Source organism: Phlebotomus papatasi, chromosome 3, assembly GCF_024763615.1.
Source record: "Phlebotomus papatasi isolate M1 chromosome 3, Ppap_2.1, whole genome shotgun sequence".
Lineage (NCBI taxonomy): Eukaryota > Metazoa > Arthropoda > Insecta > Diptera > Psychodidae > Phlebotomus > Phlebotomus papatasi.
The window spans coordinates 10,414,550-10,427,619 of record NC_077224.1 but is presented as its reverse complement, the minus strand read 5'-3'; the positions used below and the strand labels follow the sequence as shown (position 1 = coordinate 10,427,619).

At 32.4% G+C, this 13,070-nt stretch overlaps 1 protein-coding gene across 2 annotated transcripts in view; it reads right to left on the bottom strand.

The window, feature by feature from the left end:
* The window catches only part of LOC129806670 (glutaredoxin domain-containing cysteine-rich protein CG31559-like), a 71,534-nt gene extending 58,665 nt beyond the window's left edge, over nt 1–12,869 (bottom strand). Inside the window, exon 1 of one of the 2 annotated variants that reach the window (XM_055855435.1) lies at nt 12,586–12,869. The gene's annotated coding sequence lies outside the window, so the exon portion shown is untranslated. The remainder of the gene's footprint in view (nt 1–12,585) is intronic. The other variant, XM_055855436.1, reaches the window with a different exon arrangement.
* Between the last annotated feature and the right edge of the window lie 201 nt (nt 12,870–13,070).

Sequence of the window (13,070 nt, the reverse complement as noted above, 5' to 3'; positions counted from 1 at the left end):
ACAAACAGAGTCCTCTAATTTGACGCCCTATCTAATGAATTATTTCATAACCCCTTTGTTTATCTATATAATTCTTCGTGTATTTGAAATAACGCAACCTGAATTGCAAAGGGGAAATAATTTTCCGGAAAAGCTGGTAAAATAATTCTATATGCTGGGTGTCTTGGCTTAGCATTTTCTAATCTTGCGTCCTATCCGATGAATCATTCCTTGATTTCAGTATCTGTTAATTTGATTTTGTGAACACTGTACCTGAATTGGGAAAGAAAAGAGGTTTTTTGGCAAAGCTGATTAATTGAGTCTATATGTTGGGTGTCTTGACTCATCGTTTTCTAATCTGACGTCTTAACCGATGAATCATTTCGTAATCTCATTCAGTGACTTTTAATTTTGTCTTGTTATTGTAAAATAAACGCTACCTGAATCGGGAATGAAAAAAGATTTTTCGGCAAAGCTGATTAACTGAGTCTATATGGTGGATGTCTTGACTTATCGTTTTCTAATTTGGCGTCTTTTCCGACGAATTATTTCTAAATCTCTTTTAGTATCTGTTAATTTTGTCTTGTTATTGTAAAAAAAAAACGCTACCTCAATTAGGAAGGCATAAAGGAATTCCGGACAAGTAAGTTAACTGAGCCTTTATGGTGGGTGTCTCTGCTTATCATTTTTAATCCTAAAAATAATTTCCTGACCTCTTTTACACCTTATTTTTTTCTTACTGTTAAACAAAAGCCTTTTTGATTTGGAAAATTTGAAAAAAAATAGTAGGCCAAAATTGATAAGACAAAATGTGTCTCGGCTTACATTCACCAATCAAATAAATCATTCCCTGATCTATGTTATAATTTATTATTTTTCTTATTAACGTAAAAAAGCTTATTGAATTGGAAAGGAAAAATGAATTTTCAGCAAAACACAAAAATTAAATGCAAAGCCCCTAAGGTGAGTGTCTCGGATATTATCCTTTACTAATTAGATTATCAGTGTATTTTAGATCAAAGATCTAGAAAAAAGTCTGAGTATGCTTTTCTAAGCAATACATATAGATAAAAATTGTATTTAAAAAAATAACAGTATTTTTCTATTTCAAAATAATCATAAAAGAAACTAAAATAGAAAAACAACATCTTTAAAATAAAGTTTTCTAATAAAAACTTAAGAAATATGGAGTCGTTTTCTAATTTGCAAAGATAAAACTAAAATTTAGTATTATCTATTGAATCTCTGACTCTACATAAAATAATTTCAAAAAGTATCGTGTAAATGTGATTGTAAGTCATATCATTGGTTCGTGTCTTGACTAATAAGATAAGATATGAAAAGAATGATTTGATTACAGATAGCACGTATCTAGACAAAAGCTTTCAAAGCTATAAAAAATTGTGTCTAGAGATAAATAAATATTTTTCCAATAAATATAATAATTCGCATTAATATGACGATTATTAGATTGTCGTGGAAGCCTCTAATATTAAAGGTTTATGATAAATTAGTCAAAAAAAATAATAATTCAGGCATACTATCCCATGGAACCTATTAAACCGTCTTCTAAGCGAGATTTTTAGAATTGCATTAATATTATTATTATTATTATTTCATAAACATTGATAAGGTTATCAGTTCATTACCCATTTCCTGTGCAACAATAATTGCAATATGATTAGGTACACGAAATTAAAAGAAATTGCAATACAATAAAATTATATTTCTGACTGAGAGAAAAAACTAATTTAATTTATTTTCCATAAAACGTTTCTTTCAATAACAATAGCAAAATATTTATTACAGACTTTTGCCAGGATTAGGGTATAGTAAAAAATTAATTTTCCAAAGTTATTTTATTAATTAAATATCATTGCTTGCACCGACGTTGTTGTATCTGCATTTTTTCCGATTTATATAGTATTCAGAATCTAAGAATTAAAAAAATATATCACGTCGCATAAATAATTTGAAAAGGAAAAACAGACCATAATATTTACTAAATTAAAATAAATAAATAAACAAATAAAATAAATATGGTATGGTAATTTTACTCAGATTTCAAAATTAATAAATATAATTATTAAAAATCTCGAATACAATATATTCCTTGACTCTTGGCATTTCGTAGTACACAAAATGTAGGGAAAAGTGCCCATGCTTTACACAGTCCCAAGCTTTACAATGACCTGATTTTTCCTATGTTTCTCAATAAATGTGACTCATCTCTTCTATATTTTGAAAACTAGGGGAAAGTGTCTTGTGTTTAAATTATATTATGGAGCCGTACTTATTCAGAAACATAGGAAAAACTTAGTCATTGTAAAGCTTGAGACCGTGAAAAGCATGGGCACTTTCCCCTATCTACGCTTTTCCTGGAATTATTTTGGTAAATTCCTTGTCATCCTTAAGGCCTAAATAGACTAAATCTGATCCTCTAGAATAGAGGTGTGCAAGAACCGTTTGAAACCGAGCATACGTCAAATGAAACTTGTACGTCAATGGTCAACATGCTACCTGAACAATCTTATTTTGACGTTTATTCGGTTTCAACGGTTCCTGCACACCCCTGCTCTAGAATATTTAACCTGTAAAATTTGGCAGTACAGATCTATCCCAAACTGTCATAGACTCATAGCTTAGAATCATCGATTAGAACTCCTTTACATAAAATTCCTTTACCGGATCCTTTACTGCCAGATCTTCTATGCTAAATATTCTATAGGATCAGCCTGAATCTATTTGTACCCTTAAACGGTTTTCAGGCTAGAAGTTTAAACTCGTTCCTGAAGGTCTCAAAACACTAAATAGCAAGCAATTTTATTGCTTTTTCAGAATCTTATAGGTTACTTGTCCTTAATAATCCAATCCTAAGTTATTTTTTCCAAGAAATCTTGTTTGATAAGAATTTAGAGCAGTTAAGCCATATGGCTAAATCTTTAGTCTGAAGCCCGTATTAGGGTTATTTATTAACTGACAGGATTATAAGGTAGTTCCCGGCGAGTAGCCTTCAAAGTTGAAGCCAATTTCTTACTTTCACATACAAATGCGTAAGGGAATTTTTCTGCACTCGTGATCGTTATGCTAAATATTTAAAAAGTGATAAGTTTTCCGTATTATAAGATAACTTTCCGTATGGAGGGATAAATATACTAAATTTTTGTTTAAATAATTTTTTCCTCGGAGCACTGTGTGCTGAGTCCGAGATCAATTTAGGAATTGGCTTCAAATAGCTCCATATAAAAAGGCCAACTTGCCAGGCGCTTGATTATAAGTAAAACGTAGATAATTGTACAGCTCACTGTTCACTTGAGTGCCGATCTGTCGATCTTTCGTTAAAATTGTGTCGATTTGCCGATTTTACGCGGATGTGCTGATCTCGTGACAGTCTTCCGATCCATCGGTTTTTAGCCAAATTGTTCCGATCTGTTGATTTCTTAACAAAATAATACCGATATGCCGATTTTTAGCTCCAGAGCGGGATTATTTTGCCGATTCACGATCACGGTTCACTCTGAGAGGCAGTTATTTACCCCTTGATTATAAGTATATTTTTTATATTTATTTATTTAATTTATTTATTTAATTCATGTCCCTGTACATAAATAATAAATTATGGAGCTGTACGGTCTATACATACTCTGACTATTGAATACAAACTTGAAGCAATCTAAGGACTAGAGGTTTTGCCCAGTTCCTGAAGGTCTCAAAATCCTAAATAACAAGCAATTTTAATAGTTTTTCATAATCTATTGGATCATTTGCTTTTAATATCCTATTCTATTTTAAAATTTTCCATAAAATCAGGATTGATAATAATTTAGAAGAGTTAAACGATACCTTTTGATATGTAGCCCAATTCTAACAATAAAAACGCGAAAAAAGGGGAATCGGTGCCACTCCATATAATATCCATTAAGCCACTGCAATTTAATTATCAAAGGGACTTCGACACCTTCGGCAGATTTGAAAGAGTCAGTGCTAAAAGTATTTACACATATTTTAACACTTCATAAGTGCGATCTCTGACAACCAATTTTCGATTTCTACATTTCAATTAAATTTCCTTTCACCATAATGGTGAGACTATGACAGGCAAATGTTTTTGTGTATGGTCATTCACAAAAAAATCCCTTACATAATTCCATCGGTATCGAGGGATTCCCACAATAATAATTTATATATTTACACTTATTGGAAATTTGCCTATTCTTAGGTAATCTTTGTTCAATGAGGTTCTGCTAAATGATGCTCATTTTTCTGTAGATTGGCAATCTCGTCGCTACACTTGAGAGCTTGAGATCTCCCAGAGGTTTAGCCAGTGCGACTTTGCGGAGCAGCACCAAGTTTGGCGGGGAGCTGGACTGTAAAATGTTGGGGTAAGAATTCTTGAGTGGACCGCAGGCAGCATAATTCCTTGTGGATTGTGGATTGACTGGTATAAGCATGTATTTGTTTTATAATTTTTTTTTTGCGTAATTCTGAGTTGCAGAAATCAAATGGCTTTTTCTGCAAGTACCGGATAGTTTTAATAGAAGAAATTGAATGTTTGTCGAGGTAGAAACATAGGCTATGTTTATATGCAGGTGGATTGAATTTGATTAAGCTGAACTTAGGCTTTTAAATATAAAATTAATATTTTTTTTTTAAATTTCCTTCAATAAACTTCCATGAAATGTAAAATTATGTTATTTTAGCAAGTTGTCACAAAAATACTCCTTAACTCTTTCGTGTCACATTTTTATTCAGCAGATGAATTCATGTAAAATTGAGTTTTTCCTAATGCTTTATGATCAAATATAATAGTTCAGAGAGGAAAAAAAATTTCCATTGCGTGAAAACTCGGAAAAACCCCGGGTCATATATGACCCTATTGTCCTCAAGGGAAGTAAACATAGCATTTTCAAAATCTATATCACGGGCTTTCTAAGAGTTCTTTTGCTTGAAGCTGTTAATTTGACCAAAACCATGGCAAACTGGATTGTCTTGATGAACACTGTACTCCTGGTGTTCAAGGAATCTTCCTGGTAATCCCTTGAACAGCCACTGTCACAATATTTTGAGTGGTATTTGGTAAAAATAAACTTATCCACATATTTATTCACACACAATACAATTGCACAATATGAGACGCTTGCAGAATACTCTAAAATATTGCAAAATATGTTATAATTCATCAGATATAAGATGAAATATCCAGGAGCAAGATGTCCCACCTGCATTTCACAAAGAAAAACAATGTCCCAACTACATTTCGCTATAAGTTTGGGACGAAAACACTGTTACTCTTGCCGATAATATGGTCATATATGACCCGGAAAATTCTACACGCTTTTCTGGAAAATTGAGAGTAGTTTATTATATCAAAATATGCAATATACAATCTTTGGATATTTTATTTTGTGTTTCTAAAGAACTTTTTGCTGAAAAAAATAAATTAATATAAAAAATTTTGAAAAAGAAAAGTCATTTCACAAAGTTCGAAATTCGTGATTTTTGATCTCAAATATTTTCTTTTTCTGAATATCTGGAGTCTTGAGAAAATTAGCCAAGAATCTTACATCCTTCTATTATGATGTCGTGCACAAACCGATAGATTTCAATTAATGTAAATAGTCAAAAAAAATTGTTTTTTTCTCCGGGTCATATATGACCCTAATGACGCGAAAGAGTTAACCCTTTAAGGACAAATGGGACACCGGTGTCCCAAAAACAAAAATATTTTTCTTGGCAATAGAAAGTAATTTTGTCCTTTAATTGTTTTTGGGACATCAGTATCTTACACAACCTTAAACCGTTAAGACCATGTAGAGTATCTTCCACAGTCCAGGGATCCAAAACACATCAAATTTTGTGGGATGTTTATGGAGAAATGGTCTCTGGTGCAAAGTTCGAATTGTGTTCAGTGTAACGATTTTTGCAATAAGTTTTTTCCCTAAGTGTCCATACCAGAGGAAGGAGGAAAACTCCTCCGAAATGTCTGGCTGAGAAATGAAAAGGAAAGGAGCCAAAGGTCATTCACCGTGTTTTATTGTCCCTGATAATTTGTTTCTGTCACTGTGCCATCAAATCAGGTTAGATTGAACGTCAAGTGCTACACCGAATTTCTTTTCTCTCGTCCTGAAATGTTTTTGGGACAAATGGGACAGATTAAATCCAATTAGATTCGATACGAGAGATCATATCACATATTCTGGGGATCTCAGTGGCGCAATAGGCAAGACCGTCGGGTCTTGAGCGGATCGATCCCCGGCTTGACTCACAATGATTGTGAGTTCGAGTCCCGCTTGGTACAAAGATCTGAATGTCTGATTTAGGCAACTTTCACATCTATAATAACGTAATATAATGAACCGCTTTCATCCAATAACTCCAGGAGCGTGCAAGAAGCATCCACACCACGGGCAGACGCTCCTGGGCGGTCTACAATGGACTTAGCAGATTCTTCCAATACGAAAATTGACATTGTAAAAAATGATTATCTTGTAATACAATTTCTCGATACGATTAATAATAATAATAATAATCACGTATTCTACTGATATCCTTCATATTCTTCTGATTACGTCAGAAGACTTAAAGTCGCTTTCACAAACTGTTTGGTCTCAAGTGACGGTCAGACAGACGAACAGTGTGATATCATTTTCCGGAAACCATCTACTTTGTAAAATTTGCCTAAAAATCGTAATAGTCAACACTTAATCACAGCTACTTCTATCTAAACGGATTGGATTAATTTGACTTTTTTGTCAAGTTTAATTTAATTTATGCTTCGCATATAAACATAGCCCTTTGGCTCTCTTAATACAAAGCAAAAGGGTGAAATTAAAAGGTAATTTCATGGATGACCACACCATCGGCACTTTCCAAAAGCCCATGACTCTGACCAAACACTGAAAATTCACTCTCAGTTGCGATTTATTGAAAATTTTCGCTAAGTAATCAATTTATTCACTTTTAGGTGATTTTGCCTAATGTCTCGCACAGCTCATTTCTTCAGCACATTTTTTCTGCATTCTTTCGAAGGAGAAAAAAAAAACAGAGATTTTCTTATACGAGAAAGTTATGTGTACATGTACACAATTGTAGAGACTCTCCCCATCCGTTACATCTCAATAATACCAAAGACAAACAAAGTTAATAAGATGGCACTCGAACTTTGGGAGTGAATCATAAATCCGTGAATGGAAACTCTTTAAGACGAAGAACAAATTGTCATGTTTTCGTCATATATCTTCACCACCTCTTCCTCATGTCTGGCCCATTGGCGGTGGGCAGATGAGGAAAACATAGAGAAAGGTGTTAATTGACAAGAAGTGAAAAAAAATTGGAGTCGTTTTCTACAAGTCCTCACACCGCATATTAATGCTCAGTGTACATTCTCAGGTGTTCGCGTCACTATCAAATGATAACGTGTGGATCATGGACCTTATCATAAGGCTATTTTTTGCTGTATCTTCTAATGCAGCATCGATTTGTGAGAGATTTATTGACGCAACACCTGATAATCCATACATTTTACTCAACACTTATGGGAAGAATCATTATTTCAATTAAAGTCACTTCTCTTTAGATCATGGATGGTACATAAAATTTCCGTGAGGGGGCTTGGGTTAAAAACAGATTTTTGAAAATCAAATATTTCAGCATCAAATAAATCTAATTAGAGCAAATTAACTAATTACAGATTCACAAACATTCGAGACCGATGCAGTAGAGTTTTGAATTACAAGACCTTTCAAATAAACATAATTTTGTCCAAATTGGTTGAGAAACAAACCCTGTAGAATTTATTTAACTTTGAAATTGAAAAGTATCAATGTTGAAAATTGTCCGGGCACTTTTCTTTATATAAACTATTAAATGTTCCTTTAAATTCTTACAAAATTACTTTAAAATTCTTTAAAATCTTTACCATTACCAACTGTGCTTACTTTTCCCTAGCTAAGGATTAAACTTAAAAAATATAAAGCGGTCTTCAGACTAGAGGTTTAGCCCACTTCCAGAATATTTTCAAATCCTGAATAACAATCAATTTTACTGGTTTTCGTATTCTAACAGATCATTCACATTTATTTAATCCTCTAAGTTAAAATTCTCGAGAAAATCTTGACTGATAAGCAATTAGAAGATTTAAGTCATATGGCTGACGTAGCTCTGAAGCGTGTATAACAAAACATATCTCTCAATTTTAAGAAATTTTGAGCCTTTATATGGACGTTAAAAAGTTAATTCACGTTAAAATATTTTCAATTTTAGTTTCCAAGTTTATTTAAGTTCTTAAATTAATTTTAAATTATATTTACCGTAAGCATGGGCAACTGTCCCCTGTGGGTGACTTTGACACCCCCTGTTCGTAAGCTTTTCTTTAATTCTAATGTTTAAGAACGGTTCTCACCGATCAGAGATGGTAGATCGGATCGGTAGGTAAAGACCATTCTGAATTTCTAGAAATAAAGAAAAGCTTTGTAAGAAAAGGGGTGTTAAAATCACCCGCAGGGGACAACGTCACCCGTACTTAGGTCCTTGACCCACTTAGACCTTAAGCCGAAAGACGACTTACTAGAAAATGATAGAAATATATAGTTTAACCGTTATTTCGAATATAATAATAAAATAAGGCAAAATTTTGAACCTTAAGTTTAATTTTTTAATCCACATTCTTCATTTTTTGTTTTTAGTTACCCTTTAAATTTCATTTGAACTCAAATCTTAAACTTATTACCGTCGAAATCGATGTCTTTCTTTAGATAAGTAGAGGGTAATGATCATTCAATGATCAGAGACTTCAATGTAAATGAGCCGCAAGCTTTAAAATTAATAACAACTTAAAGAAGGTTGGCATTTCTTTTTAATTTGTTTTCTATAAAATTGTCATATTTAAAAAAAAATAAGAAACTTAACATTTTTAAAAGATCTTTATCGATACGGATTATTTCCGTAATTTTGAGATTAAGACAATTTGAATATTTAGCGTAAAAAAAATAAAAATTTCCGAATTAGAGTTTTCCCAATTATACCCCATATTTTCAGTGCTTGGAGTATAAAAATTACAAGATTTGCGTTATTTATAAAATGTCAAATTAAAGATTTTCTAGTCTAAATTAAAATATAATGAAGCTTCATATATTACGAGTTTTTCTAATAACTTTTAGTACTTAAAAATTTAAAATTAAAGAAAATTAATTTGAAATTAAAGAACACTTTAAATAGTTAAACATTTGAGCCTTGCAATTTTGGAAATTGATACGTTTTAACTTAAAGTATTAAATAAATCTGATACTCTAAAATTAGTGACATTTATCAAATTATAAGAAATAGTCTGTAGGGGGAACTTGGGCACCTTTGAAAGTGAGGCACCATTGAAATACGGATTTTTCTCCCATGTTTAAGTGGAACTGAGCCATATCATAATGTGACTTAGCTTCTCAATCTGTTTGTGTAGCTAAATTATATCACGACAAGGCTCAATTTTATTTAGAAATAAGTGGAAAATCCCAATTTCAAAGGTGCCCCACTTCCCCTTAAAGCCCAAATTAAAAAATTTAACGCTTAAAAAGTTTTATCAGAAAGGAGAAGTTTGACTATAAAATTAATATTTAAAAATATTTAAACACATTTCAATTAGGAACCAAAAGTATATTATAATCGGTTTCCGAAACTAGTTCAAAAATTTACCTGCTTAAAATGCAATGTAGTATAATTTTAAATATTTCTCATTTGTATACTAAAAATAAACAATATTTTCTGAAGTTATCGATACATAAAGCTGCCTCGATTTGTATCTGTATATGAATGTTAATGAAGAAATCTTTAAATCGGAATTTAGCAGAGTAAAGTGGGGTAATTCAGAATCATTTCTAATTCGGAATTTTGAGTGATCCTAACTTATGTAAGCCTTAATGGGGCTAATCTAAATAATATTTAGTTTAAAAAAAAACTTATAGAGGAAAATTTGAGAACTGAAGGTACCACCCATTTTTCATTTCAAAAGAGTGAACTGTCCGAACTGTCCAACAGCAACTGATGCTCATTTACTGAAGACTGAGGACAGTTACCTAATAATAAGAGGACCAAAGGAACCTTTTAGCACCTATATGGATGGTAAGGGTTGGGTTTGTCAAAGGAATAAAGGATTAGGGTTGGTAGGTTCTACCGTCGACTTGGGTAACATGTTTCAAATAGGCCGTACCTGCTCTACGCTCTGTATTTAAATGGGAAAAAGGAAAAAGTACAAAGAAATATTCTTGAGTGTAATGGCTCAAATAGACTCACATTGATCCTCGAAAATATTTAGCCTGCAAAATTTGGCAGTAAAGGGTTAGGTAAAGAAAATTGATGCAAAGGATCTGTAATCGATTATTCTAAGTCCTTAGTATTTGACAGTTTCAGATAATTTACTTCCAAATATACCAGGTTAAATATTCTCGAGGATAAGCCAGAGTCTATTTGGGCTCTAAGTGTTGAACTTCTCCTTAGTTTCATTTTTCTCTTTGTCCATGTGAAACGATAAAGAAATCTCAAAATTCCAAATCAAAAATGATTCCGAATTGCCCCATTTTACCCTAGGTGATTTTGGTTTTCAAATATCCAAGTTCTTTAAAAAAAACCTTTAGTTAAAGACCAACAATCATCACAAAACTAAGATCAAGAATGTAAGAATTCGCTTAAATATTCTTAATTTTTGAAAATAATCAGGAAGACGTTTGATAACTTTAAATACCGGAAACCGTTCTAGTTAATCATTTTTTGGAAAGCGTAATTTCCTTTAACTCCGGATGGAAATCATCAATTTTCAGACTAATTTATTATTTTACTTTATTTAACCCTTTAACGACGAGACACTTTTTACGGACTGAAAATCAACAATAAAAATTAAACTGAGAAACATAATCAATGATAAGTCTTACATCTAACATTGGAAAGTCCAACAGAGTCTGACTCGGTGTATTTTGTGCTTCTATGAACAATAGGGACATAAATAGCCCAAGAATTTAAGTAATTTTTCTGACAATACCAATGAATAATATTTTTCACTTTAATGAAAAATATTACGTATGAGTATTGTAGATCTTATTGCCAAAAGTGTTTTGCTTAAAAAAATTTTAGAGGTATAAAAAATAAATAAAATAAAGTATGAATTTGAAAATTTAAAAATTCGCCATTTTTGAGCTTAAATATTCACTATATAGCAAATAGATAGACACTTGCAAAAAATATCCTAAATTCCTTCAATCTTCTCCTTTACAATTATGTATAGACATAAGAAAATAAATAACTTTAGGTAGTCAGGAAAAATTATTTTCTTTATGGGACACCGGTGTTCCAATCGTCCTTAAAGGGTTAATAGCACATGATAATGATATGATCCCAGTATCCTGTAGGGGAATTCTGTAACAGTATGACAATGTCATATGACAAATTTAAAAATTTCTATGTGGTAAATTCAGAAAAAGTAATTAAAAATCCGACTCATATTAGTTACTGAGAGTTTCATAGTGTTGCTTACAGTGCCTATTAAATGCTCATTGGATTTTAATGATGGCCTACTCCAAAATTTACCATGAAAATTTATCATATGACATTGTCATACTGTTACTGAATTCCCCTACTGTGTTCAAATCTATTTTAGGTTATCCGATATTTTATAACGTCAAACTTATTAATACTTCATTAAGTAAGTATCATAGCATTTAATTCCAAAGGCCTTTGGGAATATTAATCACATATTTGTACAGATATCCCGCTTCCGGGAGTACCTAGTACCTGATACCTAAAACAGTATAACTTGCACTTCTCATTTCATTTTTCAAAACATTTTGCAATGCAGTAAAAAATTCCAATTTAGGGTGAAAGGAACACCTATTGACACTTTAAGAACTCGTGTCAGGACCTATTGACACCTTACTCTGTATCATTTGGAATATAAAATTTGAACATTTATCTTTATCGGAAAACGTAGATTAATGAGAAAACATCATATTACAGTGCCCGCTTTCTAATCCGGATCGCCGTAATCCGGACAAGTTCTCGACGGTTACATTTAAAATATTTTTGAGGTTATTTATGCATGCGTGTTCAGCAATGAAAATGCACTATCCTGTGATGTTTTTGTTTAATAAATGAAGTAAAATAGCATAGAATTCACTAATTATGTCTTTTTAATCTTCTTTAAAACTTTTATTACTAATTCTACAAAAAAATCTTGTATTATATTTTCGAGACGTTGAACAAATTCAAAAAATCCATCCGGATTACGAAGCGGACATCTGTCATATTGTCTCCCAATCATTCGGATTACAAAGCGGGCACTGTAGTTACATTTTATGAGATACCAGATACATTAAATAAATTTTCACATTTTGACAAAATGGGGGTTCAATAGGAGTCCAATAGGGGTTCGCTGTCGAAGAGGTGTTCCTTTGACCCTACATAAGATTATATTTGCAAATTTTAAAATACAAAACAATTTTTCTGATAATTAGGCAATATAAAGCATATGCGCACTATGTGAAGTCATCCACCTTAAATATGTTTTTAGCGCATCTTGCGGTGGTCACAGAAACATTGTATGTTAAGAAAACTTGCTGTTCACTAAATTACCTTTCAATTGCATCCAAAATGAAGGTAATCAATTGATAAACACTTGAGATAAACCAATTGGCAATAAGGGGTTAATGACACCTCGCACAGAAGCCTAATCACAGAGGAAATTTCTGAAATATTTCCAATCACTTGAAAAGCACTGCACCACTCACTATCTCTAATCAGATGCATAGAGAGAAAAGAGATGTGAAAATTACCACCTGAATTTATCCACCGTGACGGTCGAATTGTGGATTGTGATGCAAAGCATCTGCGCGTCCTTGAGTGCAACAAGAGACTCCGCGGTTGGGGGCAAAAGATCACGAAGCAAGCCAACAAGTTAGTGCGGTGTCATCAGTTTCGCAACAAATCCCAGCTTAAGATGAGACCTCTTCGGGCTGGGGACCAGTTTTCTTACATTCCTTCTCCCTCATTCACCCAGTGGAACCCAAATCAACCAGTAAGATTCGCTCTTTTTCGGCTGGTATTTTATTCTTTGAGCA